This window comes from Rattus rattus, chromosome X (assembly GCF_011064425.1).
Source record: "Rattus rattus isolate New Zealand chromosome X, Rrattus_CSIRO_v1, whole genome shotgun sequence".
Classification (NCBI taxonomy): Eukaryota; Metazoa; Chordata; class Mammalia; order Rodentia; family Muridae; genus Rattus; species Rattus rattus.
The window spans coordinates 78,035,778-78,062,396 of NC_046172.1; positions in this window are offsets into that span (position 1 = coordinate 78,035,778).

The following is a 26,619-nucleotide window of genomic DNA, read 5'->3' on the forward strand; positions in this document are numbered from 1 at the left end:
GGAGCCACTTTTTGCAAGTAGTACTTATCTGAGTTCCTAAGTAACTTTCAATCATTTTCATAAAAATGATTTCTTTTTTGAATTTTCTAATTTTATTTTTTCTGATATTCAATATTTTAGATTAAAAATTACATCATTTTGTGCCCTCCTTTTCCAATCTCCAATATTTCCTTTGCACCATCTGAAACTAATGAACTTTTATGTAGTTCTTGTTTTTTACACACACACACACACACACACACACACACACACACACACACACACACACACACGTGTGTGCCTGCCTAAATATGTAAGTATTACCTATTCATTGTGCTTAGTGTTGCTTTTATGTATGTGATTTGAGGGCTTACTGCACAATATATGAGTGGGGTTTTGTGTGATTTCTTTCTTGGCTATTAGAATTTCTTCTAGTATTATACTTCTCCAGATCCTGTTCAGACAGCCATAGTTTGGAAGTACCATGGGTTTAGCTTCTGTTTCCTGTCTAGGAACCACAGTCCCATGGAAGATTTCCTTTTTCTCTTGCTCATACAATTATTTTGTTCCCCTTATTGAATATGCCCTGGGATTAGTTTGCAGAGGTTGTGTTGTAGGTTTATCAACCGGGCCTATGGACCCTATTATCACTTTCTCTCTTATTTTTGGCTAGTTGTTTTCTGTAATGATCTTCATCTACTTTGATGAGAAGCTTCTTTGAAGAATAGTGAAAGCTATACTTATCTGTGGATATAAGAATTCAGAATGCAGTTAGGAATTGTGCTGGCTTAGTATAGACATGGTAGTATGTTCTCTTCTACGATCTGTGACTTCACTAGCCACAGGTACCTGGCTAAGTATCCAGTACTAGGAATGAGTTCCTTACCATTGAGCAGGCTTTGCATACAACTACAGATCTGTCAGTTGTCTCCAACAAATGTGAATTATTATTAACCCATAGAATTACAATACCATTCTGGTCACTATTATAGTTCATAAACATTGCGACTGGGAGAACTATTGGTTGCTTCTACTGATTGACTGCTCCCATTGTACCTTTTCATACCATAAAGAATTTTTTTCAAGGAGGCACCAAGTCATAACTAATCTTTTGTCTTCTGGATATTATTATATAAGTGCATGATGTCTTAAGCACTTGCATAGATGAAGCATTTTTTATAATCAAGTAAGGATTAAAAATAAGGTGAAAAAGTTCATGAATTCAGTAACATCCATACAGACAAAAATTACACTGCACAATTGCTATCAAGAACCAATCAGAGAACAACATTAATATCACTGACAATCCTGTTTTAAGGAATGGCAGCATTCACTTAAAATATTCACTCAAAAAAGCTGCAAATTTATTAATACAAACCATGGTATTTTGTCTTAAGCCACATCATCTTGGAGGTTACACAAAATATAGAAAAGTATACAGCTAAATTTTACTATTATGATGAGGGACTCTTACATTTATCTATATGTTGAGATCCCAGTGAGTATACACAATAACTTTTGGGGTTGTCATGAAAAAAATTGCAATAAATTAGAGGCATGACAATTGGCCTTTGGGAATTTTTAGCTTTCTTAAGAAAACAGAATGGAGTCCCAGAATCTAACTTGAATATTACATAGAAATATGGTCACAATTTTAAAAATTAGCAAACAAATACAAACCATATCTGTGGTGGAACATGTTTATAGAATGTGCAGTAACAATCTTAGGAATTTGTGTGATTATTTTCTTGGGGGATGAAATTCTGTATATTTTATTCAAGCACCTCCAATTTCTACACAAACAATAGAGAAGGTAAGTAGGAAACCATAGTAAACTAGAAGGTAACCAGTCTTTGTGACATCAATTCATTCCACTTCTGCACTCCAGTACCTTCCAGGTTAGATGTCCCTCCTTTTACATAAGCAAAGCTATACCTGTCATCCTTATAATGTACACATTTTACCCTTTTTCTTCCTGATAACATCACAACATCAGATCTATAAATTTTACATCGTTTTCTCTATGTTTACTACAATTCTTATGGGTTTCTAGCCAAATTGGACATAAAACTGTCAAAAACTATTTCTTGAATTCTGTCCTACCCTGGAAAAAAATAAATGTCACATTAATTCATTATTTTTAAAATATCTTGATATCTTTTGTGTTCCTTAATGATATTTACTCTATTTTTTAAATGTGTCATATGTTTGTATATGATAGAATTAATTTTGATTTGGTTGGAATTTGGATATGTTTAAACAATAGTAAAAATTCTCTAGATTTCTATTGAGTTCTACTTTGAAAAACTCGCGCATCTCCACCCTTGTAATTTGGAAACATTTTTGAAGAATAAATTGTTGTTCATTGTCTCATTCAGAAAGCATCCTACATAAGATGGAGACGGAAATATTACATTCGGAGCAGGAGTTATGTGAAATGTCTCATGTGTATACATGAAGCTGGAAGGCTGAGGCCACAGCTGATTATTTCTTGCAAATAACTATAAGCACTACTGATTTAAATGTTATTGCTTAAACAGCTTTTACTATAATCAGATGCAGAACATATTTATTAACAAATATTTATAGAACCACCTTCAATTTATCAAATAAGCATTGCTGAACATTTTTATTATTGTCATACTATCTAGTAACTGACTTGTGAATAACTTTTTAATACACACACAACAACATGTTTAGCAATACCAATTCTGATTCCAAATATGTGTGTGTGTGTGTGTGTGTGTGTGTGTGTGTGTGTGTGTGTGTGTATGCGTTTCCTCTGAAAAATGATCAATTGATCAATTCTGTGAGGCAAGTCTTACTCCTCTTTAAATATATGTTTGGTTTTCAAAATTATGATAGAAAATAACAGAAGACTTTAGGAGTAAGTAACATAGTGAAACTATTTCAGGAATTTAAGAAACCTAAACTGAAAGAAATGTTGCTTGAAGCATTTAAGATGTGCCCTCGGGTTTGTATTTACATGTAGACACCTAATCTAACAATTGCATAAATTGTTAAGTAACCAACCACCAATGATCTATGTTAGAGGAAGTGATTGGTACAACGTCACACGTGAAACAGGGGAATGTTGAAATTAGCCAAACTAGGCAAAACATGTACAATAAAAGGGGATCAAAATATTTTGAGGGATGGTAGAAAACACTACAGATTAATTATGAAACTTAAAGTCCTTAAATTTGAGGGTATATGCTATGAAAACAGGAAATTCAAAGAGAGATGGAAATCAAATTGTTATTACATAGCAGATCTTGGTTATGATCTTTAATGTGTGGGCCAGATTCTACACTCTTTCACTGAAACTTTAAAGTATTTTTTTGCACTTGTTCATCCTAAAATATCTTCCACTTATCTGTTCAAAAGCTTATCTTACTTTCTATATCATAAAGCTCTCCCTGGGCTGCTTAGAACATTCCAGTTTGACAAAAACATTGACACTATCTTTGTCTCATTACATGCCTTTGACAAGCATGTTCCTTGTTCATTTACTGAAATACTCAGGAGATGATCTATAGGAGAAAATAAGGAGAAACAATCAACATTTTTGAAATCTTGAGAAAGTTTATGCTATGTGAAGCAGTATCCAAGAACATGGGAGACCCAATGTCACCTGCATAGCATTACAGTTTGAAAAGCATCTATCTTTCTTTTCTTACAACTTCTAGTAAATCAGTCTCCAGCTCAGATGCTGGATTCCCTATTCTCAATAAGTGTAATTGACCATTTTAACGCACAATGCAGATGGTTATAAGAATAAATTCATATTCTTCTGCACAGCTGACCAATACATTAATTAATTTTGTGTTCAAAATTCTTCCACTTCATTGATAGAGAACAATGGCACTTTTGTTTTTAAACATCAAGAAGCAATAGTAAGAATTATTTAATCTTCTACAAAAATCACTGAACAATACCTGCTATCATTCTGTCACGCAGTTGTCACATTTGAGTAGCCCCAGTTTTACCAATTTAAGAATGAATTCTATAAAAAAAGGTCAGTTTAAAATGCAGGGGAAAATAAGAATGTCTATCCAAATATTAGTTGAATGGAGATGTGAGTTTTATTTCCTGGATATGAAATTTATAGGGATACAGACATTACATTGCAAAACTACTGATGAATTTTAGAAGTGTAATAAACTAGATGTATGCCTCACTTTAAGAACATAAGCTCAGATTGCTTTTACCTACTCATCCAATTTCTTTTACAAAATTCAAACAAAAATACCTCTTGTTATAAATAAAAGGGAAAGAACTGCTAATTGAAAACCTGCTATTGAAAAGTGTCATTTGTTTTCTAGAAAGTGACTGAGCAGTCTTTATTTTTTACACAAAGGGACTTTTTTTCTTTAGCAGCCAACTGTCCCTATGAAAATGTTGCATTTGTGTAAGAATGCTCACAAACATAAGAATTTAGCTAATTTATTTTATTTACAAAGTAAATTGCTTTACAGACTTCTTAAAGAGACCAAGAGAGTGCTGAGGAAAAATCTTGTTTGTTGGGGAGTCATAAGTTACTGTGTCATTTTTGAAACAGTGAAAACCTACTCAGTATTATCATGGCATACTTTATGAAAATTTCCCATCTTTTACTAGAATATGCTTTGTATTTCTAACTTTTTTTACTTTATTCCTTATGACCACCTGTTTATGACAAATTCAGAGTAGATAACTCTATTTTATGCCCTTATATTAATTATGAATTAATAACTAAATTTTCATTAAGTATACTTTTCAGATTTATTTAAATTCATTATAATTATATGTTGATAGCCATCTATTATATATATTCTCATCTTTACGAGGCTTGAAAATATTCTGCTCAAAAACATTATACACATTTGTATATAATACCATTTAAAGGGCTGCCCATAAATCAAGCAACTAGTAACTATGCCCATGTCTAAATCTCCTTGACTGTTTTGATCATGTAACAGGTTGGTATAAGTTAACAAATGTAAGACAAAATAATTTCGACAAATATTCCCATTTCTTGACCCTTTATAAAACTTTCTTTTGTGATACTAATACTATGCTTTTGGAAGAGACATTTTTTATTATTTTCACACTCTACATTTTAATCTCCTCCATGTCAAACCCCTGCCTGCCTCCCCAACTCCCGAAGACAGTTCCAAATTCCATATCTACCCCCTGCCACCAATGTGTCTCCACAAAGATGTCCCCACCTTACCAACCCCACCAGATCTCTAAATTTCCTGGGGCCTCCAGTCTCTTGAGGGATCTTCTCTGACTGAACCCAAACCTGGGAATGCTCTGCTCTATGTGTGTTGGAGGCCTTATCTCATCTGGTGTATTCACTTGATTGATGATCCAGTGTCTGAGAAATCTCTGGGTTCCAGGTCAAACAAGACTGCTGGTCGTCCTACAGGGTTTGCCCTCTTCCTCAGCTTCTTCCAACTTTTCCCTAATTCCACCAGAGAGGTGAACAGCTTCTGTTCATTGGTTGGTTGCGTGCAAATATCTGCATCAGACTCAGTTGCTTGTTGGGTCTTTTGGATGGCAGTAATGATAGTACCCATTTTGTGAACTGCTCATAGCCTCAGTAGTGGTGCCAAGTCTTGGGCCCTCCCCTTGAGTTTGATCCCACTTTTGGCTATGGCTGGACTTCCTTTTCCTCAGTCTCTTCTCCATTTCCATCCCTGCAATTCTTTCAGACAGGAAGAATTATGGGTCAGAGCTTTGACTGTGGGATAGCATCTCCATCTGTCACTTGATGCCTTGTCTTTCTGCTGGAGGTGGTTAATAAGATCCTTTCCTGACTATAGGCATTTTCATGTAGGGTTCCCCACTCTTGAATCCAGAGCATCTCTCACTTCCCAGGTCTTTGTTACATACTTGAGTGTCCTCCTAAATTTCTTCCTCCTGAAATCACCTATTTCCATTCCTTCTGCTGGCTCTCAGGGCTTCAATCCTTTTCCTCCACCCAGTACCAGATCATATTCCACTCTCCCCTTACCCCATCCCCTTTCCCTTCCCTTCCTTCCTGGTGGCTGCTTTCTTCTCCTTCCCAAGTGGGACTGAGGTGTCCTTTGCATCCTACAGATTGGTAAAAATCTTCACTAACCCCACATCTGATAGAGGGCTAATATCCAAAATATAAAAAGAACTCGAGAAGATAATCACCCAAGAAAGCAAACAACTCAATCAAAAATTGGGTATAAAAATAAACTGAGAATTCATAACACAGGAATCTAGAATGGCTGAGAGGCATCTAAAGAAATGTTCAAAATCCTTAGGGATAAGAGAAATGCAAATCAAAACAACCCTGAGATTTCACCTCACACCAGTCAGAATGGCTGAGATCAAAAACTCAGGTGACAGCAGATGCTGGCAAGGATGTAGAGAAAGAGGAACACTCCTTCATTGCTGGTGGGATTGCAAGCTATTACAACCACTTTGGAAATAAATTTAGAGGTTCCTAAGAAAATTGGTAATAGACTTACCCAAAGACCCAGAAATACCACTCTCAGGAATATACCGAAAAGACATCCTATCATTCCACAGGGGTACATGTTCATAATGCCTTATTTGTTCATAGTGGCCCTATTTGTGATAGTGAGAGGCAGAAACAACCAAGATACAGTCCAAAAATTCAAAAAAGGTCAGCAAGCTGATGGAAGAGACTTCTTAAAAATGGGACTCAAAAAAAAAAAAGGGACTCATGAAGAAGTTCTGGATGCTGAAAATTATGGTCTTGAAACTCTACTTATATGAATTTCTAGCCAACACAAAAACAAATGATCATATCAGATGACTTTTACAATAGCAATGAAAAGATAATTCTTTATCTCTAATCAACAAAAAATATGATATACATTTCAAAATTATATATTATTTATTATAATAAATGTATAATACATAAGTAACATATCATAAATATCATACATATATATGGTAGAGAACATACATTATTGATCATTCTGAGCTTGGTGTACCTCATTTATATAATTTTTAATCGATTAATCTTCTAAATATTACACTATTTCATTTTTTCTTGTAGCTAAATAAATTGTATATATCTATCATATCAAATTATATCATATATATTTGTCTGTGCTGAACATCTAGGCTCTTTATGTTTCCTTCTTATAAATACTGTAAGTATTACTCTAGTGGGATATAAAGTGAGAATATGTTCAGGAGTAGTACTTTTAATTTAACTTTTGAGAAATCTCTAAACTACTTTTCACAATGACTTTACTAGTTTACATCCCCACCAAAATTCAATAATAGTTCCTTTTATGTCATATTCTTACCTATATTGTTCTTTGTTTTTTTAATAATTTAAGCGATTCTAATTGAGAATAATTTGAAGTAATAACAGGTTGCATTTATCTTATGCCTAATGATATTAACATTGTAAAAGTATATATTACCATTTTTCAAAACTGTTTTATTTATTTACATTCCAAATGTTGCACCCCCTGTGGTCCTCCCTCCAAACATTCTTCATTCCATCCCCTCTCCCTTGTGCATTTTTGTTTCATCTTTCAGAGTTATCTCTTTTTTTTGTAACAAAAAAACCAAAACATTTAATGAGTGATTTACAGTCTATAAATTAATACCCATTTATTTATTGAACTATTTCTAAAATATTAATATTTCTAAATGTTAATATTTCAATTTCTCAGCATTGTATGTAAGTTCATGAGCATGTTCATGTGATTTTTCTGTTTCTTTTTGTTTTTCGCTTTTTTTTTTTTATTAACTTGAGTATTTCTTATTTACATTTCGAAGTGTTATTCCTTTCCTGGTTTCCGGGCCAACATCATCCCCCCTCTCCCCTTATTTATGGGTGTTCCCCTCCCCCCATTGCCGCCCTCCCCTCAACAATCAGGTTCACTGGGGGTGCAGTCTTAGCAGGACCCAGGGCTTCCCCTTACACTGGTGATCTTACTAGGATATTCAATGCTACCTATGAGGTCAGAGTCCAGGGTCAGTCCATCTATAGTCTTTAGGTAGTGGCTTAGTCCCTGGAAGCTCTGGTTGCTTGGCATTGTTGTTCATATGGGGTCTTGAGCCCTTCAAGCTCTTCGAGTTCTTTCTCTGATTCCTTCAACGGGGGTCCTGTTCTCAGTTCAGTGGTTTGCTGCTGGCATTCACCTCTGTATTTGCTGTATTCTGGCTGTGTCTCTCAGGAGAGATCTACATCCAGTTCCTGTCGGCCTGCAATTTTTGCTCATCCATCTTGTCTAATTGGGTGGCTGTATATGTATGGGCCACATGTGGGCAGGCTCTGAATGGGTGTTCCTTCTGCTCTGTTTTAATCTTTGCCTCAGAGTTATCTCTTCATTTCACTTGTCATTTATTGACTGATAATTTTTGTTTTCTTTTTGCAGACTTTCTGATGCAGAAATAATCACTCCTATTCTGTCTGTTTTTACTTTCTTATACAATACAGAGGTTTTTGATTTTTTTTTTACCCAATTGATAAGATATAATTGCCTACTTAAACATACAAAGCCTGGTACCATCCATCCCTTGAGAACATTAATAACAACCTGTAAATACACAGAGCAGAATCTTAACATCACCTGCCATCTTGTCCTGCCACACAGCTTCTCTGCCCCTCTCTCCCTCCTGTCTCTCCTTTCTCTGTCTCCTCCTCTTACTTCAAACTTCTCTCCCACCCATCCTTCCTTCTCCTCCAATGACAGGCCTCCTTCTATCCTGTACCTGCCCCTCACCTGTACTTTACAAATTCAATGGAGAGGTGGTTCTGGTGAAGTCACCTGAGTTCTGAGTCCTTGACTAGGCAGTAGTCCTTCGGGCAGTGGAATTAGCATCAAAATACAGATAACTTCAGGTAAACTACAGCATTTCCTTTTTGTCCAGTTAAAAGCCTTTCACTTATATATAAATTGAGTACAATTACTACCATTCTACAATTTATAAAGCATATGATGTACTCAACAGCCAGTCCATCACTATATCAGTTAGACAGAACATTTAGTTACTCATTCCAGCTTGAGAAAGGCTTAAAATCTATATTATATCTTGGCTAGCTTGTATACTATCTGATAACTATCCAATAAAATATGTATATTCAGAGTTATACAGCCTGAGAGGCTATGAGACTATAATCAGTCTTCAACCCCATCAGAAATCTGAGAATGACCAAATATCTATACACAAAGGAAGCCTAACACGGCTTCCAGAACTGAGAGGTTGTAGAGACAAATCTCCACTAGGACAGTCCCCTGTTAGCAACATGTGAGCTCAAGTCTTAAGTCTTCTGGCCCAAAATCAACTGACAGACTCTAGAAATGCAGACTTTGAAGGGCTGATCACCCTGTTTATCAGTCACCTATTCTGTGCTTTTCTGGACAGTATTAGTCTGCAGATGAAACAGCAGTTTTGTCTAGTGGCTGCCTAGCCACAAAGTGTTGCCTCACCTGGAGGTAGAGATGTTCACATTCTTCATTAAATCCACCAAAGGGGAACTGTTAGGAGCAGATATGTCTCAACAACAGATAAATAACTTTAAATCTCAAATTTTGTGGATTTCTGACGTTTTTGAAAACCATCTACCTATAAGACAATCTGTACTGTTGTCTTTATATCTTAATAATATCTTGATAGCACTCTCACAACACCAGTAATATGTTTGCTATTTGGCCCTTAACTCACATGTGTAATTAACTCAGAAGTTTGTAATGACATCAATAGAAGGACTGGCTCTAAACCTTGTACTTTTAAACTCTTTTAACAAATAAATTTTATACCCAAAGAAAGATATGATTTAAGCTTAGTTGCCAAATGAGATTATGACTGTACAATTCAATCTAGTTAGTTTCTCCCTGTTAAATTACCATTTTTTTTTTATTATTAACTTGAGTATTTATACATTTCAGTGTTATTCTTTCCCGGTTTCCGGCAAACATCCCCCTCCTCCCTCCCCTTCCTTATGGGTGTTCCCCTCCCAACCCTCCCCCCATTACTGCCCTCTCCCCAACAGTCTAGTTCACTAGGGGTTCAGTCTTAGCAGGACCCAGGGCTTCCCCTTCCACTGGTGCTCTTACTAGGATATTCATTGCAACCTACGAGGTCAATTCCTCATAAAAATAACTTTAGAATAACCACTTTCAGCCCCCCAAAGTCCAGGGAATTGGGACGATGACTCCTCCATAACTTCTTCAAGCTGTACATGGGCATTGAGATATCCTTGGGGGTAGTGGGTAGGAAGAATGAAGCAATGTTAGCAGGATGGGTCCTAACTGACCCAGCTGAAAGACTTGAGACCAGGATTCCAAGAAGGCACACTGTAAAAATACAACTCTCAAGATAAAAAGTTTAGAATCTTTTATTGGGGAAGCCAAGACAGGCCCTATTCATAAGCACACCATAGCCTCATAATAATGCCAGGCCTTTTGGCCTCCATTTGAGCTGGTTCCAACTTTAGTCCTGTGACTGGAACTTCTTCTCCATTTCTATTCCCAAATATTCTTCATACATAAGGAATTATGTGTCAGGGTTTTGATTGTGGGATTGCAGCCCCATCCCACACTTGATGACCTCTTGTCTTTTTGCTAGAGGTGGGTTCAGTAAGTTCCCTCTCCCCACGGTAAGGCATTTCATCTACCACCTCCCCTTTGAGCCCTGAGAGTCTTTCACTCCCCAGGTCTCTGGTACATTCTAGAGGGTCCTCCCAACCTCCTTCCTCCAGAGGTTGCCTGTTTCTAATTTTTTCTGCTGTCACCCAATACCCAATCCTCTTCACCTCCCTCAGGGCTTCAGTCCTCCCCACCCTGCCACCCAATACCAGATCACCTTCCCCTCCTCCCCCATCTCCTTTCTGTCCCAAGTCCCTCCTTCCCTCCCCCTTGTGGTTGCTTTCTTCTCCCTCCCAAGTGGGACTGAGTTTGTCCTCACTTGTGCTCTTCAGCTTGTTTAACTTTTTCAGTTCTGTGGACTGTATCCTGGGTATTCTGTACTTTATTTATTTATTTAATGTTTTTGGCTAATATCCACTTATTAGTGAGTACATATGACACATGTCCTTTTGGGTCTGAGTTACCTCACTCAGGATGATATTTTCTATTTCCATCCATTTGCCTGCAAAACTCAAGATATCTTTGGTCTTAATAGCTGAATACTATTCTATTGTGTAAATGAACTGCATTTTCTGTATACATTCTTCTTTTTTTGGACACCTAGGTTGTATCTTCAGCTACTGACATGGTCATATGGTTTCTGTTATTAAATGTATTGACATGGTTTATTACATTCACTTATTTCTGTGTTTTTGCTCAAATTATTATCTCAGAAATAAAAGAAAATTGACCGCAATTAACAATTTTATATATTCTTCATATTAATTTTCAAGAATTCTGTTGAAATGCACTTATCTGTATCATCACAGGAATCAGTCTATAGCATTTCTCGCTCTGTATTGTTTTACCCTGTGTGGTTATTATCATACGATTGCCTTTTTAAAGTGAAATATTTGTAAGTCCAGAGTGATGGTTCATCAGTTAAGTCTGTATATTGCTCTCTCAGAGGAAGAGATTTTAGTTCCCATAACAAATATCTGGATGCTCAAAAACATTGTTATTTTCAGATCGAAGCAAACCTTTGGCCTCTGCCTTAACCAGCAGTCATTTTACATATGCACACCCAGAAACCCGTATTTTAAAAGTGAAATATATTTGAAAAAAAGAGTTAAATGTTTGGGAATGTTCCATTTATTTTATGGAAAAGATTAGTTTATGAATTGCTAGTGTTAAATCTTCATCAGAAGTTAAAATAATTTTCAGTACTCTTATGCGCATAGAAGTTTTAAATTACTGCTTCAATACTAATGATCAGATTCCATTTCTTTATGTTGGTTAAATCTCTTAAGCATAGTATTGGTAGGTTATATGTACCTAATAAGACACGTTCTTCTCATGAACATTTGAAGCACTCCTTAAACATTACTACCATAGTAAGACACAAATCAAACTTCAAGAAAATTTTGAAATATGAAAAATTTCTTACATTTTATCAGAGGTCAGTAGGATGCAATTAGAATACATCATCTAGAGATGGGGGCACTATATACATATGACTGTCTACATTGGACAATATAGGATAAATCATGTAAGGAAATAAAAGATACAAACCTGCCTAAGGTTTTAATTTTTATATCAAGCTTTACTCTACTTGAATCAGCTACAATGGAAGACCTTATTTTAATTTTATTATATAGGTTGGGATTGTTTTGTGTCCTGATGTGTAGTCAAGTTTGAAGAACATACTGTGGGCTGTTGAGAAGGCTATGCTTTCTTTAGTGTATGGGTAGAATGTTTTGTAGCAGGCTCTTAGTTCCATTAGACTCATGATGTCATTAAAATTCAGAGTTTCTTTGGATAGCTTTTCATTTATTCCTAGATGACCTGTTAAGTGTTGAGTTTTGTGGGCTTTCACCCTGACTACGTTGCTTTCAACCACACTTTGGTCTTCCTTCTTATTGAGTTTTATGTTGTCTGTGAATTGTATCTTAGGTATTATGAGCTTTTGGGCTAATATCCACTTATTAGTGAGTGCATAATATGTGTGTTATTTTGTGACTGTGTTACTTCACTCAGGATGATACTTTCTTGTTCCATCCATTTGCCTATGAATTTCATGAAGTGTGTAAATGTACCACATTTTCTGTATCCATTCCTCTATAGAAGGATATCTGGGTTCTTTCCAGCTTCTGTCTATTATAAATAATGCCTTGTAGTAAAACATTCCATGCCTTTCTGGTTTGAAAGGTTTATATTGAGTAACCTGTGTGTTGGTTTTCAATGAAGGTCATTGACGGGATATTGACCTATCTCTGTTGTCACTTTCAATAGACTTCTGTTTTTTGTAATATTTTAACTAAAATTTCTTTTTCTTTTTTTCTTTTTTTTCAGGTGCTCTGTGGTCCCATTACACCTGAATAGACATTTCTTTGTCTAGTCTTGAGAAATTCTCTTTTATTATTTTACAGAACATACTCTTTTTGCTGTAACTATAGCATTCCATTCTTCTCTTTCTTCTATGTACATATTTCAGAGATTATGTCTTTTCCTGGTAGCTCAAAACCTTCTCGAGTACCATTCATATTTTTTTGTTCATTGACCTTTACCGAATCATCCCTTTCCTCTAATTTGTCATCCATCACTGACTGTTTTTTACCATGATTCCTTATGCTTCTTAGGTTTTTATTGTGGTTTTGTAATGGGATTATTAAATTTTTAATTTCCATCATTGTTTCAGATTGTGTTGTCTTGAAAGATAAAATCCTATTTTTGTCTTAAATTGACATTCTTATGGATCTCTTTCTCATTGCCTCATTTGAACACAATTAAACGTGTTCTTTTGAATTATTTATATATTCCTAAATTTCATTTCCAATAGAAGCATTTACTACTGAACTGACATTCTGTCAAGAAAACATTTTGGCTTTTTCTGTTATTTTTATTTCTGTTCTGGGATTTGTATGCCTAGAATTAATTTAATGGTTCAGTTTTCTTTTATTTTTATTTCATAGTTTGATTAAACTCATATTTCTTTATTTGGCAGTGGTGTTTATAATATTCAGAAGCAGGCTAATTCTTAGCATGGTTTGAGACATATAGATTTCCCTGTTTGTTTTTGTTATTTGAGACTACAACATCTTTTTCCATGCTTTCTTGATTATGAATTTCAGTTTAGAGATATCAATGGGCTACGTAAAAAGCTTGGAAATTTTTTTCTCCTGGCAGTGTGGACTAGTTTTTTCTCTCAAGGGTGTATAAGAGAAATAAAAAGTTCCTATACGAGCAATCAGCACAGTTCTGGATTGGTCTTGGTTTCACATCCCTATGTACTAGCTAGACATTAGTTTATAGGGAACGGGGTAAACATTAGTGAGCCCCAAATGAAAAGAGGGGGATTAAAAAGAGGTTAAAATTTGTGGAAATCTGGTTCATAGTGACAAGAATAGAAAGAGGCTTTGAAAGTAATCTACTTCCATCTCCAGTACAGGAAAGATAGAACAGAGATTATAGGTAAGGAAGTACGAGAAATGATAAGAGAGACAATGAGGAGGCCCTAGTTTCTGGAGTCATTCTCTGGTTGACCTAAGTGGGTTGAGTTTGTGAAGATCTCAGGTACTATTAGCTTTTTCATTACACCAATTATGTGAACCAGAAGGTCTCTGTATAGCAAGGGGACATCAACATAAGAACTGCTATCCTGAATGTGATAATGGAAAAAGTAGGAAATACTCTTGAATTCTTTGTTACAGGATAGGCTATTATGCACATGCTTTCAATAGTGTATGCAATAAGTTCAAATATGGTATGTTTGCATAATAGAATATTATTCATCTGTTAAGAAACATGAAAGTATAAAATTCTCAGGTATTGTATGGAATTAGAATCATTCTAATGTGTGAAGTAGCAGAGACCTACAAAGATAGATGTTTAATATTTTCAAATTTTTGGTTATTGATCTTCAATTCAGATATGTGAGCTTCATTTGGAATATCTATTGCAATCATCAACGGAGGAGACTGAATAGAATGATATAGAAATGGAATTATAGTATATTAATGGCTAAATTAAGATGGGAAAGGAGTCACTGTATATGTAGAAATTGGGGGAAGTTTAAATGACACTGAAGACCTTTCAACTAAGTTAAATAAATACAAAACCATAAAAAGTTAATGTGGATTTTTCATACAATGGTAGTAACAGTGATCTTACCAGGTAACAAAGACTTTCATATAAAAAGCCCAGTGCCAGAAATGAGTAACAAGTTCTGGAGTCATTGGCAAGTAAGTTTCCATAAACCTTCCAAACATTACAGGCTATTGCCAATTTTATTGTTTAAATTCCAGAAATCTAACCTTACTATTTAAGAATTATATACATTTGAGTTATAAAATGGAGAAATCAAGCTGATACTGACATGGAAACATCATTCCTACTGGATATCTTTAGTAGGACTGGAAGGTCTTATGAATGTTACTAGAAAAGAGAAGTATCAATCTAACCCAGCTATTAATTGGAGAGATAAAGCATAAAGGTGCCTGGCATCTCATCCCATTTACAAAAGTATAGCAGTAACATCATAGGAGTAAACAATTTTATTGTCATTGGATTTCAGTCCTGAACCTAGCCCATACCTAGGACTAGTATCTAACCAAGAACCAATAGCTAAACAAGTCATAGACCTTCAGGGAGAAACTGCAAATATCATTTTGCTAAATACACTTAAGTTGATTCCTAGTAACTACTCATCATTTAGAAATGTCAATGGATCTCTCAACCCTTATTGGTGATTCTTCTACTTGTAGTAGATGGTGACTGTCAGAGACACATCAAATACAGAAGCACAGAAAATAAGTTATATAAAATATCCAGTCTTACAAGGAACATATATACTACATCTCCTAAAATGTCTCAGTTATTATTGCAGAAGAAATGTTGAGAAGAATGTAAAAGTCAGAGATAAGGAATGAATACAAGGGAAGATGGCTTCTGGACATGGAAATGAAGCTATGCATAGGAACCTAAAGAAATTGTAGCAGTATGCAAAGCTCCTGTTCAAACCCAGTTCAAACAAACTTTCTACACCAAAAAAGTGAGATGGTCCCATAATCCAACCCATAAATGATGAATTTTAAATACTTGAGAGATTTCTGGAAAGGGAAAGTCAGTTTTCTTCACTCCTTGTAGATTTACCATATTTCAGAAGTGGCACTATGCTGGGGCCAACCTTGACACAGGATCGGGTTCTCAAATGGAAACAGGGCTATCTGGAAGGTGCATAATAAACATACACAGACTACTCTTTGGGTAGTCTAACAGGCAATTTCAAAGCTTAAAGTCTCTCTCTCTCTCTCTCTCTCTCTCTCTCTCTCTCTCTCTCTCTGCTTGAGGCTGCACACACTGCATTCTCTTTCACAATGATGTTTTTTATTGTGGTTTTCTTTTCTTAAACTCGCACACTCCTGCACACCTCTGCTCATCATTCTTTCATTCTCACACACATTCTTCATACACATCTCACGTTCTCTCTTCACTCACTCTTCACATTCTCTTCTCATGCTCTCTCACTCGCTCTCACATTTGTCCTCAGACTCACTCTCTCATTCGCTCTCTCACATTCGCTCCCTCATGCGCTCTCTCACTCACCCCCTAGCCTTTCTCTTGCCCCAGTCTTTTACTGATACTCCAAAAGCAGGTAGAAAAAAGACATTATATAATCATTGCCAAATCAAATTCAAAAGAATAACCACATCCCACAAAGAACTTAGAATTGCAATTGTTCCCCAAAGTTTCAAGCTTCCCCTATTCCCAGGCCTGTGGCAATAATAATAATAATAATAATAATAATAATAATAATAATAATAATGGTAAACTATCATTATTTAAACTTTAACTTTTAACTTATTATACTTCAGAGCTCAGATCCCCAAGGTCAGCTACTTGTATTTTCCTGTGAAGCTCTAATAATAAATGACATGGGCAAAGCTGTGAGGCAGTGGCCAGAAAGAGTCAAGTTCACCCTTAACTCAGTGGTTCCACCAGCTTTCTGTTCCTTGCACACAATGATTCTTGTAAGAGTTCCAGTATTTTGACTTACTTTACTAGTATATAAGTTTATATATTCTATACTTCCTTATCCAGGAACCACTCTCAAATATTATATAAAACTTAATTCCTAACCTCATTAACTTGTTTCCTTTTTTAGGGTCCCAATGTTGGCTCTAATTCATTTTCTAATAATTTCTTTAAAGTCTTTTTGCAAGTCAAGCATTAATCTGGAGTTACTATTATACAGTTATTACATTGTTTCCAAGATGAGAAAACCCAGCACGCACCTGGGCCATTAGGGCTGTGCTGTGCTGTGCCCCTATGCCTCAATTTCCAATTGTTTAAGAATCATAACATCAAGGAACATCTAGTTTCACAGAATTCACCAGAACAGAAGGAGAAAGAAGAAAGCAAGTCAGATACAATAGAATAATTATGCCCACCAAGGCCAACTGAAAAGCAGTCACAAGCAAATAAATCTATACAACTGTTGTGTCCAGGGCTAAGGTTAGGAGAGATGGAAACATCCAGTTTTTACAAGGATTTGCTGCAGGTTTCTGAGGTGTCTCCATCCTGGCCTACTGCTGGCAGTCCTTGTCATCATATGTTGTCCCCAGCAGCACTACACTCAAGAGTATTTGGAAACAAAAATGAACATGATGAGTTTAAAACATAACTGAAAACTCAGAGTTGGGTAAGGATGTTGAAGATAGATATAGGGAGGAGTTTTTGGGTATGGGGTGTATATGACCAAGACATACTATACGAAATAATCAATAAAATGTTATTAAAAGTTAGAAAATCAATGGGTTCAAAAATAAGCTAGTGATATGCTTCTATAGTCTATAAGAAAAAATGTTATATTCAAATCTAGTTTATGGCAAGAAAACATCAATTAAGTAAAAGCGATTGACATTGAAGTTAATGAATAGCACAGACTAAATAAAACAGTTTGTTCTTTGAAAAAGTTGACAAGACTGGCAAACTCCTTTGACCCATTAACCCTCAACCCTACAGAACAAAAGCCATAGGTAATTAAGGGATGTTGAGATTGGGAGAACTTTTATTAATTCCTAGAATTCATAAATTACTTGTATTAAATACTAAAATTACTAGTCAGAATAATATTAAGAATTTACTTCTTTGTTTAGTATAAAAATAGATTTTATCCCAATAAACTTGACTTACTGATTTGTAAAAGTAAGGTTTAGTCACCTGATGTAACTCTATCATCACAGTTGGAACATATCAGTACTCAGGCAGACAAGTTGCTGGCCAGAGCTGTAATTTAACTTTCATTCACAAGATGTAATTGTCATCTTGGGGGCTTACTGCTGAATGAGCTTACCATTTCTAGTTTTGTTTTTCTTCTGAAATCTGGCTGGATGGTTCATCTCAGTTTTTCTGGCTTAAACTCCTCTCCAAGCTGATTGATACAATGAGGCTTCTAGACTTCTCACATAATTCCTCTGCTTGACTTCAAACTAACTCTGGCAGTGTGTTCTAATATTTGGGTTCCTTTGTATTCTCTTCCTTCAACTGCCTCTGCTCACCTGCACTGAACAGCATGAACTCACAAACTCAATTTCAATGCATTGCACTCACTGCACTAACTCCCTACTTACCAACTCTATCTCTCCCTGTTCTGCTCTTAGCTTCACTTTCTTGTGCTTCTCTCATGAGATGTAGAGATATCCTACCTCTGACACATGCTGTCAAACCTTTCTCTGATTTGTCACTTTGCTCTTCCTCAATTTGAAGTCAATTTCAAACATGGCTGTTTCCTTCTACAGACTACTAATTTTACCTTAAGGGAGTCTACTTATTGTTTCCAGATGGGAAGGCAAAAAACAACTTACTTTGTTTTCTAATCTTCGTGAAAATGGCTGAGTCTTAGAAGCCTTTTTAGTGATTGTATGTAAGACAGAAAGTACTGTATCAACATAATGGATGAACAATAATACAAAGCCAGATAGCATACAATGCCTGGTCCAAGGCCACCAGCACATATAGAGCAGAGGACTGCCTAGTCTGGCCTCAGTGAGAGAATATGGGCCTAAACCTCCAGAGACTTGAGGATCTAGGGAAGGAGGATGGCTGGTGGTGGTAGCGAACACCCTCTTGGAAGCAAGGAAGAGGGAAAGTGAATTGAGGAACAATGAAGAGGGGCCTAGGATGTATGGCAGCAGATGGAATTAAATAATTGAAATACATTTAAAAAACAAAGAAAATATGTAAGGTGGGAATGTAATCAAATGGTAGACAATCTGAAAAATACAAAAAAATACCAGCATGAAACTAGTTCTTTAAATCACCACATCAAGAAACAGCATTCAGATAGATGGGTACCTCAAAGGAAGTGTAAACCTTTTGTTGATATAAATCTTCTACAAATCTATTCCCAAGTGTATATAGATTGGAATCTGTGATTAAATTTTTCTCTCAGTATCATGTGTTTTATTATTTTATTATTATTTTATTTACTTACATGCCAAATGTTGCACCACTCTTGCTCCCCTCCCAAATTTCTTCACTCCCTCTCATTTCCCTCTGAGAGGATGCCTCCATGCCCCATGGACATCCTCCTTTTCTGGGGAATCAAGTCTCTATAAGATTGACTTTATCCCCTTCTACTGGGGCCAGACAAGTCATTCAGTCCTTTGCTACATAATTTACTTCGATGTTAACATATCAAATAATTTCTAGTAGAAGAACTGATCCATAGATTGAAAGATAGGTACATCCCTGATTAATATCCACACACCTTAGAAAATATGTAATTTCAAAGTAATGTCAACTGTTTTATTATACTGAATGAAACGTTGTTCTCAACTGGGTTATTAAGAAGAATGCAAAAACCAAAACAAATGTGTAGTGGTGACTTACTGAATTAAAAGATCAGAGTCTTACCATGTAAGGGCATCTTATTTCAATGATCTTCTTGTCATTATTCAATATTTATACTTATTTAACTTCAGTTCATATCACAGACACTAACAATCAATTAATTCACAACTCTTGGGAGATAATAAGAGTAGATTAGGTAAACAATTCCCCACATTACCTCATTTAATAGTATTATGTTTGATAGTTCAGAACTGATCATTAGAATCAGATTTGACTCACCTATTGCAATTTTAAACTTATTTTGAATAACATATACAAATGTGTTTGGTGATCATTAATGTGGCAATTTAAACTGCAAATATAATTTTATTATCTGTATAACTCAGAACATAGACAAGAATAAAAGCAGCTCTTGGGGTAGATTAGAGAGCTAAAGAAATAAGTGAGATGATTCACCAAATTGATGAAAGTAAGCACAATATTACATGGTGACTAATACAAAATAACCAATAAGTAAGCTTTAATTATTATACCCACTATTGTCACTATAATTATTAGTTTGATAAAAATATCAATTTGTTAATGGTTGATTTCTAATCAAGTTGATGACATACAATGAACTTATGTATATAAATTTAACCTCTACTTTTCCTTATGTACTGAACACCAAGTGTAGTATTATAAGAATAATTTCCTGTATTTCAGAAGAAGAGCTATAGAAAAACTAAAATTGAATGCTATTTTTCCAAATTTTGTTTCTGGCATGATTGTTGAAATTTTTTTCTGTGATTGTTCTCTTTTGGATGCCTTTTTCTTTCTTCTATATGTCATTTCATTTGTGGATTTAAAAATAAGTTTAATATATTATAATAGTGTAAATTTTTTAAAAATGTTATGCTTATGCAATAGTGGCACAAAACTTGTAGGAACAACTAACCAATATCTAATTGGATTTAAGGCCCACTTCATGAGCTATAATATATCCAAGATACTGCATAGGTGACCATAAATCTGGCCCTAGGAGATAAACAAATACTAAAAAAAATACTTCTATGCTAAAGGAAAATAACAATAAAATGACTTCTAAGGAAATTATGCTATATTCGTACATCATTTTCCTGCTCAACTATCATTAGAAAATTTTTGCTGCAGTAGTAATGAATGAATACAAGGGCCCACAGGTAGAAAGTGTAGAGAGTCAGAGGCCTTAGAACACTAACTCCTAAATGAGATGTCTATATCAATTCCCTTCCCTGAGTACACTGGGAATCCAGTAGAAAAGAAGAAAATAATGATTGCAAGAGCCATTGAGGATAGTGGACACCAATAAAAAAATGACTTCTAAAGACAATAAGACTAATGTCAGAGAAAATAAATGTGGGTTTGTATGGGATGGGAACTAGGGGGGATTTTGAAAGTGTTATAAAAGTGACAACCATAATCATTGCATATTGTATGGAAAAAAATTGCAACCCAAAAAGAACTTGCCTAGTACCCTCTGTGCCCACTGGGCACAGGAACATAGGAGCAGCCAGGGGCAGGATACTTCCAGTTTCTGCCTTCTCCAAGATCTGAAATCTAGTCCCCAGGAGCACCAACACACCTGAGAGCAGAGGTAAGACCAATGCTTCTGCTCCGTCCAACTGGCCTGGAGGCTTCAGGACACACAAAACCAGGAGGAGCTCTTTCTTCCAAGATCCAGCTGAATGAAAAGAGGTCTACAGGACTCTTGACACACAAGCTTATAGGCCAGTAAAGTCACAGTCAGAAACAACATGATAAACTAACACCAGAGACCATCTGATGGCGAGAGTCTAGGGCAGGAACCTGAGCAACAGAAACCAAGACAACTTGGCATCATTAGAGCCCAGTTTCTAAACAAAGCAAATACTGGATATGCAAACACACTAGAAAAGCAGGATTTGGACTTAAAATCACATCTCATAATGATGGCAGAGGACTTTAAGAAGGACATGAATAGCTCCCTTAAAGAAACATAGGACAACACAGGAAAATAGGTAGAAGGCCTTAAAGAGAAAACACAAAAATCCCTTAAAGAATTATAGGAAAACACAAGCAAACAGGTGAAGGAATTGAAGAAAATAATCCAGGATTTAAAAATGGAAATAGAATCAATAAAGAGATCACGAGCATTACCCACAGAATATAAGAGATAGAAGAAAGAATCTCAGGAACAGAAGATACCATAAAAAACATTGACACAAGCATCAAAGATAATGTAAAATGCAAAAAGATGCCTAAGGCAAAACATCCAGGAAATCCAGGACATAATGAGAAGATCAAACCGAAGGATAATAGGTATAGAAGAGAGTGAAGACTCCCAACTTAAGGGGTTATAGAAGAAAATTTCCCTAACCTAAAGAAAGAGATGCCCATAAACATACAAGAAGCATACAGAACTCCAAATAGATTAGACCAGAAGTAAAATTCCTCCCTTCACATAAGAATCAAAACACCAAACACACAAAACAATGAAATAATATTAAAAAGCAGTAAGGGAAAAAGGTCAAGTAACATATAAAGGCAGACCTATCGGAATTATACCAGACTTCTCATCAGAGACTATGAAAGCCAGATCCTGGGCAGATGTCTTACAGACACTAAGAGAACATAAATGCTAGCACAGGTTATTATATCCAGGAAAACTCTTCATTAACGAAGAGGGAGACACCAAGATATTCCATGACAAAACCAAATTGACACAATATCTTTCTACAAATTCAGTCCTACAAAGGATAATAGGTGGAAATCTCCAACACAAGGAGGGAAACTACACCCTAGAAAAAGCAAGAAAGTAATCTTCTGGCAACAAAAGAAAAGAAGTGAGCCACACAAACATAATTCTACTTCTAACAACAAAAATAACAGGAAATAGCTATCACTATTCCTTAATATCTCTTAACATCAATGAACTCAATTTCCTAATAAAAAGACATAAACTAACAGACTGAATACGTAAAGAGGCTGCAGAATTTTGCTGCATACATGAAACATACCTCAGTGACAAAGACAGTCACCACCTCAGAGAAAAAGACTGGGAAACAATATTCCAAACAAATGGTCACAAGCAAAAAGCTGAGATAGCTTTTCTAATATCCAATAAAATCAACATTCAACCAAAGTTATTAAAAAGATAAGGAAGGAGACTTCATATTCTCAAAAGAAAAAATACACCAAGATGAATTCTCAATGCTGAATATCTATACTCCAAATGCAAAGACACTTACATTCATAAAAGAAAACACTAAATTTCAAAGTACACATTGGACATCACACAATAATAGTGGGAGATTTCAACACTCGACTCTGATCAATGAACAGACCATGGAAATGAAACTGGACAAAGACAAAGAGAAACAAATGGAAGTTATGAACCAAATGCATTTAGAAAATATTTATAAAATGTTTCATCCTAAAACAAAACATTACATCTTCTTCTCAGTAGCTCATGGTACCTTCTCCAAAATTGTCCATATAATTGGTATCAAAACAGGCCTCAAAGGATACAAGATTGGAATAATCCCATGCATGGTATCAGATCACCAAGGACTGAGGCAATAACAACAAAAACTACAGAGATCCCATATATCCATGGAAGTTGAACAATGCTCTACTCAATGAAAACTTGGTCAAGGAAGAAATAAAGAAAGAAATTAATGACTTCTTAGAATTTAAGAAAAATGAAAGCACAAGATACCTGAATTTACAAAAGCCTATATTCAACAAATCTGGAAAATCTGGAGGAAATGGACAATTTTCTAGACAAATACAAGGTACCAAAACTGAAAAATCTGGATGAACTGGACACTTTTACAGACAGATACCAGGTACCAAATTTAAATCAGGATAATATAAACCACCTAAACAGTCCCATAACTCTGAAAAAATTTGAATCAGTTATTTAAAAGTCTCCCAGCCAAAAAAAAGCCCAGGACAGATAGGTTTAGTGTACAATTCTTTCAGACTTTCATAGAGGACCTGGTACCAATACTGTCCAAAATATTCCACAAAATAGAAATAGAAGGAGCACTGCCTGATTCCTTCTATTAAGCCACAATTACCCTTATACCTAAACCAGACAAAGACGCAACAAAGAGTCTTCAGACCAATTTACCTTATCAATATTGATGAAAAATACTCAATAAAAATCGTATAAACCAAATCCAAGAACCTAACAAAATAATCATCCATCGTGGTCGAGAAGGCTTCATCCCAGGGATGGAGGGATGGTTCAATATATGGACATCCATCAACGTAATCCACTATGTAAACAAACTCAAAGATAATAACCACATGATCATCTCATTAGATGCTGAGAGAGCACTTGACAAAATTCAACAACCCTTCGTGATAAACGTCTTAGAAAGATCAGGAATTCAAGGCCCATACCTAAACAGGATAAAAAACAATATACAGCAAACCAGTAGCTAATATCAAACCAAATGGAGAGAAACTGGAAGCAGTATTTTAAAATCAGGGATTAGACAAGGCTGCCTACTATCTCCCTACTTATTCAATATAACATTCAAAGTCCTATCCAGAACAATCAGACAACAAAAGAAGGTCAAGAGGATACACATTATAAAGGAAGAATTAAAAATATCACTATTTCCAGATGATGTGATAGTATACTTAAGTGACCCCATATTTTCTACCAGAGAACTACTAAGCATGATAAACAACTTCAGCCAAGTGGGTAGGTATAAAATTAACTCAAACAAATCAAGAGCCTTCCTCTATTCGAAGGATAAATAGGCTGAGTATGAAATTAGGGAAATGGAATCCTTCCAAATAGTAACAAAGGACATAAAAAACCTCAGTGCGGCTATAACCAAGTAAATTAAAGGTCTGTATGACAAGAAGTCAAATCTCTGAAGAAAGAAATTGAAGAAAATCTCAGAAGACAGAAAGTCCTCCCATGCTCATAGATAGGCAGGAATAATATAGTAAAAATAGCCATTTTGCCAAAGGCAATCTACTGATTCAATATAATCCCCATGAAAATTCCAACTCAATTTTTCATACAGTTAGCAGGAGCAATTTGCAAAAACATTTGAAAGAACAAAAAACTATCCTCAACAACAAAAGAACTTCTAGGGAAGTCACCATCCCTGACCTCAAGCAATATTACAGAGAGCAATAGTGAAAAATATTGTATGGTGTTGGTACAGAGACAAGCAGGTAGATCAATGGAATAGAATTTAAGACCCAGATATGAACCCATACCCCTATGGTCACTTGATCTTTAACAAAGGAACTGAAACCATCCAGTGGGAAAAAGAACATTTTCAACAAATGGTGATGGTTCAACCCTTTGTCAGCATGTAGAAGAATGCAAATAGACCAACTCTTATTGCTCTGTACAAAGCATAAGTCCAAGTGGATCAAGGATCTCCACATCAAACCAGATATACTCAAACTAAAAGAAGTATAAATGAGCCTTGAACACATGGGTACTGGGTAAAATTTCCTGACCAAAATACCAATGAGTTATGGTCTAAGATCAAGAATGGACAAATTGGACCTCATAAAACAGCAAAGATTCTATAATGCAAATGTCATTAGATCAAAACAGCAACCAATAGATTGGGAAAAGATCCTTACCAATCCTACATCCTATAGAAGGCTAATATCAAAAGTATACAAAGAGTTCAAGAAGCTAGACTCCAGAGATCCAATTACCCTATTGAAAAATGGCCTACAGAGCTAAACAAAGAATTATTCAGCTGAGGAATATATAATGGCTGAGAAGCACCTAAAGAAGTGTTCAACATCCTTAGTCATACGGGAAATACAAATTAAAACAACCCTGAGAGTCCACTTCACACCAGTCAGAATGGCTAAGATCAAAAATTCCAGTAAGAACAGACGCTGGCAAGCATGTGCAGACAAAGGAACATTCCTCCATTGTTGGAGGGATTACAAACTGTTACAACCACTCTGGAAATCAGTCTGGAGGTTCCTCAGAAATTTGGACACTTTGCTACCTGATGACCCAGCTATAGCACTACTAGGCATATACCCAAAAGATGCCCCAACAAATAACAAAGACACATGCTCCACTATATTCATAGCAGCCTTATTTATAATAGTCAGAAGCTGGAAAGAACCCAGATGCCCTTCAACAGAGGAATGGATACAGAAAATGTGGTACATCTACACAATGGAATATTACTCAGCTATCAAAAACAATGACTTTATGAAATTCATAGGCAAATTGATTGAACTAGAAAATATCATCCTGAGTGAGGTAAACCAATCACAAAAACCCACACATGGTATGCATTCACTGATAAGTGGATATTAGACCAAAAGCTCGAATTACCTAAAACACAATCCACAAACCACATGAAGCTCAAGAAAAAGGACAACCCGAGAATGGATGCTTTATTCTTTCTTAAAAGGGGAAACAAATATATTCGTAGGTGTAGATATGGAGGCAAAATTTGGAATAGAGCCTGAAGGAATGGCAATTCAGAGCCTGCCCCACATGTGGATCCAAATCTATGCAATATTGTTGAAGCCAAGAAATGCATGCTGACAAAGAGCCTGATACAGCTGTGTCCTGAGAGGCTCATCCAAAGCATTAGAAATACAGAGGAGAATGCTAGTAGCAAGCCATTGAAAAGAGAATGGGGTCTCAGTTGAAGGAGTTAGAGAAAGGATTGAAAGAGCTAAAGGGGTTTACAACCCCATAACTACAGCAATACCAACCAACCAGAGCTCCCAGGGACTAAACCACTACCCAAGACTACACATGGACAGACCACTGCTTCCAACTGCATATGTAGCAGAGGATTGCTTTTGGGAACCAATGGGAAGAGAAGCTTTTGGTCCTGTCAAGGCTGCATCCCACTCCCCCCCACCCCCGTGTGCCCCAGTGTAGGGGAATGTCAGGGCCAGGAGGTGGGGAGGGGTGGTGGTTGAGGAGGAAGAACACCCTTATAAAAGAAAGGGAGGGTTTGGCCAGAGTCCCGGACCAGCGGAGGATCCCTGCCTTCAGCAGCTCTCTGCTCCCAGGCCCCAGAGGTGGGGAGTTCTGGCCGCCTGGTCGGGCGGGCACTCCTGAGGCAGCAGAGCGGGAGGAGACCACCAACGCCGCCCATCTCTGCCCACATCCCTGGCCCAGGAGGATACTGTATACGGCCTCTGGGTACCTGCAGAGGAGGGCCCAGGAGGAGCAGATCCA